This window comes from Coregonus lavaretus, assembly GCF_964263955.1.
Source record: "Coregonus lavaretus genome assembly, chromosome: 23".
In the NCBI taxonomy this organism is placed as follows: Eukaryota; Metazoa; Chordata; class Actinopteri; order Salmoniformes; family Salmonidae; genus Coregonus; species Coregonus lavaretus.
The window spans coordinates 27533061-27539142 of NC_140010.1; positions in this window are offsets into that span (position 1 = coordinate 27533061).

Below are 6082 nucleotides of genomic sequence, written 5' to 3' on the forward strand. Positions count from 1 at the left end.
TAAAAGCCTTTGACACTTATGGAATGCTTATAATTATACTTCAGTATACCATAGTAACATCTGACAAAAATATCTAAAAACACTGAAGCAGCAACATTGTGAAGACCAATACTTGTGTCATTCTCAAAACCTTTGACCACGACTGTAGTACTGTGCACCTCCCATAGTCTGTTATTGACTTGGGGACTGTGAAGAGACCTCTGGTGGCATGTCTTGTGGGGTATGCATGGATGTCTGAGCTGTGTGCCAGTAGTTCAAACAGACAGCTCGGTTCATTCAACATGTCAATACCTCTCAAAAATACAAGTAGTGATGAAGTCAATCTCTCCTTCACTTTGAACCAGGAGAGATTGACATGCATATTATTTATGTTAGCTCTCTGTGTACATCCAAGGGCATGACACTAATCTAGTGATCACTATTGGAGCTCCACCCAAGCAAGTTGGAGCTCCTCCCAAGTACGTTTTTTAATTGGTTTAACGTGTAGCGAGGCGTCACTGATTTACACCGGGTCTCCACCCCTGTTTAGCTATTTTTCTGCCATGAACTTCCCCAGGCTTTCCCGTAGAAGCCTGGGGCCCTTAGACTCTAGGGGGATACAATACGCATTTCTTTAGTAAAAAAACACACTGGCTTCTGCATGGGGCCTCCAAATCACTAAGTCCGCCCCTGTATCTATAATCTCTATTCAGGTTTCCCATGGCATTAAACACTAATCCATTACTCTTCTTCAAATTCAAAAACCCTAGACAAATATCAAGAAAATCAGACTGAATCTAAAGTCTTGTGTGTAGGACTAGTGCATTGTCTAGTTTGTGTGCCGCTCAGAAGTCACTTACACTCTCACACTGTATAAAGAGTAACTCACCTTCCATCTATATTTTTGCCGACATTCCATCCGCCTTGAAAGTTAATGGACTGACATTGACATTTGCCCAACTATTCGTAATAGAAAAGGAAACAATCTAAACAATAACAGCCTATCCTTGAAATGGAGGCTTAAGGGCGAGCTGACTTTATTTTTTCCTTTTTAAATGACTGTTTGGATGTTGATCCTGCATGTAGCACTCCATAATTCATTTTCTTGCGTCCCAAATGGCACCCTATTCCCTATATAGTGCACTGTTACCCACAGGGCTTTGGTCAAAGGTAGTGCACTACTGAATGTAGGGAATAGGATGCCATTTGGGACACTGGCTTTGTTTAGTCTATTTGTTTATCTCTTGTCCTCAAGATAAATTTGGACGGCCTGTTTTGTTGTGGGGGCATTTCATCTTGGAATTCCTCAAAATGTTAAGCTGTTTATTAAGTGACAATGATCAATAATGACTGATGTTGTAATTGTGGGCTAGTACTAGCTCTGGATGACATTGGCTGCATCCGAGATGGCACCCTGTTCCCTATGTAGTGAACTACTTTTACCAGAGCCCTATGGGCCCTGTTCAAAAGAATTGCACTATGTAGGGAGTAGGGTGCCATTTGTGACACAGACATTGAATGTTAAGTACCCTGGGAGCCCTCCACAAATAATACAGAGAGCCTCTCAATCAACTATATGCACATGGAGAGATCTCTCTATTGTGTCATTAATCTTCATTCCAAGGAATACTCCTTTTCTGGCCTTATCACAAAATGTACCTTTTAGCGTTTCTCTACATGTTTTGTATAGCTGTACTGTACACATCAAGGACAATAAAACATTGAAATACTGTATCTAGCCTCCTGTAGCTCAGTTGGTAGAGCATGGCGCTTGCAACGACAGGGGTTGTGGGTTCGATTCCCACGGGGGGCCAGTATGAAAAATGTATGCACTCACTTAACTGTAAGTCGCTCTGGATAAGAGCGTCTGCTGAATGACTAAAATGTAAATGTAATAAGAATATGACCAAACGTATTATAGCGCAGATATTTGATCAACATGTTTGTATGTCATTTCATTTTACAGTAATTCGAATAAAAATGGATTATTGAGATGTTAATACACTATATCTCCTGGCATCTTCAAAAACATAAGTATATATTTGAATATCTAACTTTCATTTGAGGTGTACAAACCTGAAGATATGAAAATGGACTCTTCAGTTCTCTTCCACGCCCACACATCAAACAGAGTAAATTAATTAATTCAGCCTGTGATTAGTTAGGGATGTGATCCATTGTTCTCCTGCACCTCTTTTCGATACACCTGCAATCTCTTTTCCTTCCTGCTGCATGGTTCCCACCACACCTAACCAAGGGATTTGGGAAAGGGAGGGGGCACCAATGCTTTCAAAAATGTATATAACCTTTATTTTAGCAGGGAAATCCCATTGACACCAAGGCCTCTTTTTCTAGGGAGTACACAAATCATAGAAATGTACAAAATGTACAATTACAACACAATAAAAACAAACAATATTTACAAGCAATTTAGTACATTTCTGTATCCAAGGAAAAACTGGGGAAAGGAAAATATGGGGCTAAAAAGCACTTGGACGGTTTTCTTGTTTTGGAGCTAATTGTTGTGGTCCAGGCCTAATTGCTGTTTCCATCTTTCTCTAATGTCTCTCTCTATATCTCTTTCCAGAGCTCTTACACCAACTAGCTAAATATTGTAACGCCTGTTCTAAGATCTGCTATGAACCCACTAGCAGAGAGAGAGATGCACTGCACCAGGGGCCGCTTGCACCAGTTGGATGTACGACTGGTCATTTAAGACCAACTTTTTTACACCCAGTTGGTGCAACCTCTGGTCCTTCAAGATAAGTGCTGTGCTGTCTGAAACAGACACTGCAGAAACAGGTGGCCTCCTTGTGGACCGTTTCCAACATCCTTGATTACCCTGTTTCTATGTTTCCCTTGCAGTTTCATGTAGCTTGGTACAAAATAATTACATAGTCTCTGGATACATACTGATGTCTCAATTTCTCCCACCAGCTACTTTCTTTCAGCTGACAAACAAGTTTGCCCATTTTGTTATGCATTTGCCCTCTCGTTATGAAAATATTGTCACATAAATAATTTGTTGAAGCTAAAAACCTTTCTCCCTTATCTCTCCAATTATCACTGATTCTGTGCATGTACTTACAGGTTGCGTCCCAAATGGCACCGTATGGGCTTTGGTCAAAAGTATTGCACTATAAACGGAATAGGGTGCCATTTGGTACGCAACCACAATTGTCCTCCACTCTGCTGTGGGAAGGAATCCACAGTGGCCCTGCAGACACTCTCATTATAAATAAAACATGCATTAAACAGAGACGTGTCTAATTTAGAACGCCATCATTTAACAACAGCATAAAGACTCTTGGCCCTCTCATTAGTCAGCAAAGTGCTAATTGGAATTGCAGATCAGGCACAAGTTTAGAGGACAACCCTCGCCGCTCTGCTCCGCTCCAAACCTCTCCGTTCCTTTGCAATGAGAACGAGCTGCCTGCAGACATCAGGCTCAATCAGATTTCATTACTCCTCTGACTTCACCCGCTGGTGATATTTACTGTGTCTGCCTGGCTGGTAGTGATGGCTGGGTCCTCCACTGGGTGTCAATGCAAGGACTGTCTAATATAGGGATGTAATAGGTTAAACTCAGGTCCTCAAGAAAGAGCAAGAGCTGGTACTATAAATCAGGTTTAATACGATATGAGTTTCAACTAGGGAACAACAATCCACGTCAGAGCAAAGACAGATGTTCCTATCAAATACTTAGTCCAAATATGCTAAATGAAAAGCATTATGCACCCTGCTTACAGTTTAACCTAATGTGTTATTATGGTTTGTGACTGCATACTAACCCTAATAATTTTTGTTTGGTAATTGTAGGCTAGTTGATACCGTCCTATCAAGACCCAACAAACTGAGACTCATCCAATGGAATCATTGAGAAATATGCCATTACTTTCAGCAGTAAAGGTACTGTAAGTCAATTATAGATGCAGATTTGTGTGTGTTTGTGTGTGTGTATTTGTGTGCATGTAAGTGTGAGTGTGTCTATGTCTGTTGTCAGCTAGAGCCCACAGTGCACACACACTTTGTTTTGAGTCAATAGTGATGGGAAATTCAGAGGAGTGCACAGTGGTTCAGAGAGGAGAAGAAGCCTCTCTCTCTGTCATTCACAAGATCACTGGATCATGGCATGCAACCACATATCTCATAGCTTTCATTAGGCCGGAGCTGTGGATTTCAGCACAACATGCCAAATAGCTTTGCATGGCTCTCTGACATCTGCAATGGAAGACAGCAGACAACTAGATTATGGTCATGAGCCAGAGTAATCTCAAATGTAGTCATCCGTCAATCCTAGACCGCCATCATTCTGAGTTAATTGGCAAAGAACACTCGCTCCTCTGGCATACATACGTCCCAACTTTCTATTTTGTAATGTTTTATTGTTAGTTTTTTTACAACGGAAGCATAAAAGTACTAGCTAGTCCTGGGAGTATACTGATGCAGGAGATGCCTTGAAACCTCCTCCCTCTCCTCTCCTCTCTCTCCGTCTGCTCTCTACAGTGCTACTGCTAACAATGCTGCTTTCTACATCTCCCATGTGGAATCACTTTGTAGTTTTTCCAGTGCTTGCTACTTTTGCCAATTAGTTGACAGTTGTTTTCTTTTTCTTTTTCAAAAAATGATCCTCCGAAACCCAAGTCATAAAGCTATGCTTATCGGCCTGGAGTGCATCACCCCAGTCACAAACCTCAGGAGTTCCACGAGAATAGGCTCAGAGATCAAACGCTTTCAAATGAAACATTGTTTACATGTGGCTTTGATTTGCAATGTTTGGGTGGCCAAATATTTGGATTATGGGGATGGGAATATGTCGGATTTAAGCATAATTTCATGAACAATACATTTTTGCCATGTTTTTCAATCAAGCATACATGCTGTGTCCACAGCAAGTGTGTGGTAACTTGCAGGGAAAACAATCAAGTCGTAGTACTAGTGCTAAAAATAAAATAATAACAGGACGGGGTCATGCTAATTGTTACAGGAGGGGGTCGCAGTTCCGGAGTGACCCACTAGGTGTCATCCTCCGACAACCTTAGGCACCTCCTCACTTACAGTCGGGACTAATCATCATCCTATTGGTGTCACCTGTGTCTATCGGTTCACCTGTGTATTTATGCCATCACTTCCCTGTGTTCCCTTGCTCAGTTTTCTCTGCTAGTTTTTCTATGTCCAGCAGTACTACTCAGTGTCTGATTGGAGATCTATGTACAGGTACTTGAGAAGTGTTCTCCCTGTTTCGTTATTTGTTTCAGTCTTAGATAGTATTTCGTATTTTAACTGTCAGACGGTTTTTGGAGACTTATTTGCTCCGCCTTTCTTTTATCGTGATAAGTCCGTTATTTTGTATTTTGGGTTCGGGACCACCAGTAAAGATCCTTGTTTCACCATCTCTGCCTACTGGCTACTGTATATCCTGCACCGCAGCTGGGTCACACCTCACCCCAACCCTTACAGAAAACTGAGCCAATATGGACCCAGCGGAGGCAGCACAGTATCGGAGCGCATTGGCAACACAGGGAGCTATCCTGAACCAACATGACCGCAACCTGCAGCAGATCACAGAGAATCTCCGCCAGCTGACGATCGCCGTGCAGAGCCGGGTGGACACCCGACCAACCTCGGCAGCCGGCAGAGCGGAAGCCGCGGCAGCGGTGTCTCCAGTCTCGCCTGCGACATCGCGGGAACCCCGCCTACCACCTCCGGAGAGGTATGACGGACGCCCAGAGGGTTGCAGGGAATTCCTCACCCAGTCTTCCCTGGTATTCAGCCTACAACCCTCCTACTTCCCGATGGAGCAGGGCCGGGTGGCCAACATCATCACTCTGTTGACGGGTCGGGCCCTTTCCTGGGCTACCGTGGAGTGGGTGAGCCAAACTCCGGCGTGCTCCGACTCCTACCAATTCACCCGGGAGCTATGCAAGGTGTTCGACACCTCTCGGGTGGTGTCGGGGCACGAGGCCGGGAGGCGGCTCACGGCATGTCCGCAAGGTGACCTCTTCCCCAGGTCCCGCACTCCAAACAGTCTACTGCCCTAGTGGCGGTTGCCACCAGGAGGACGGCAGCTACAGACTCCGTCACCGGCCCAGACCTGGCAGGT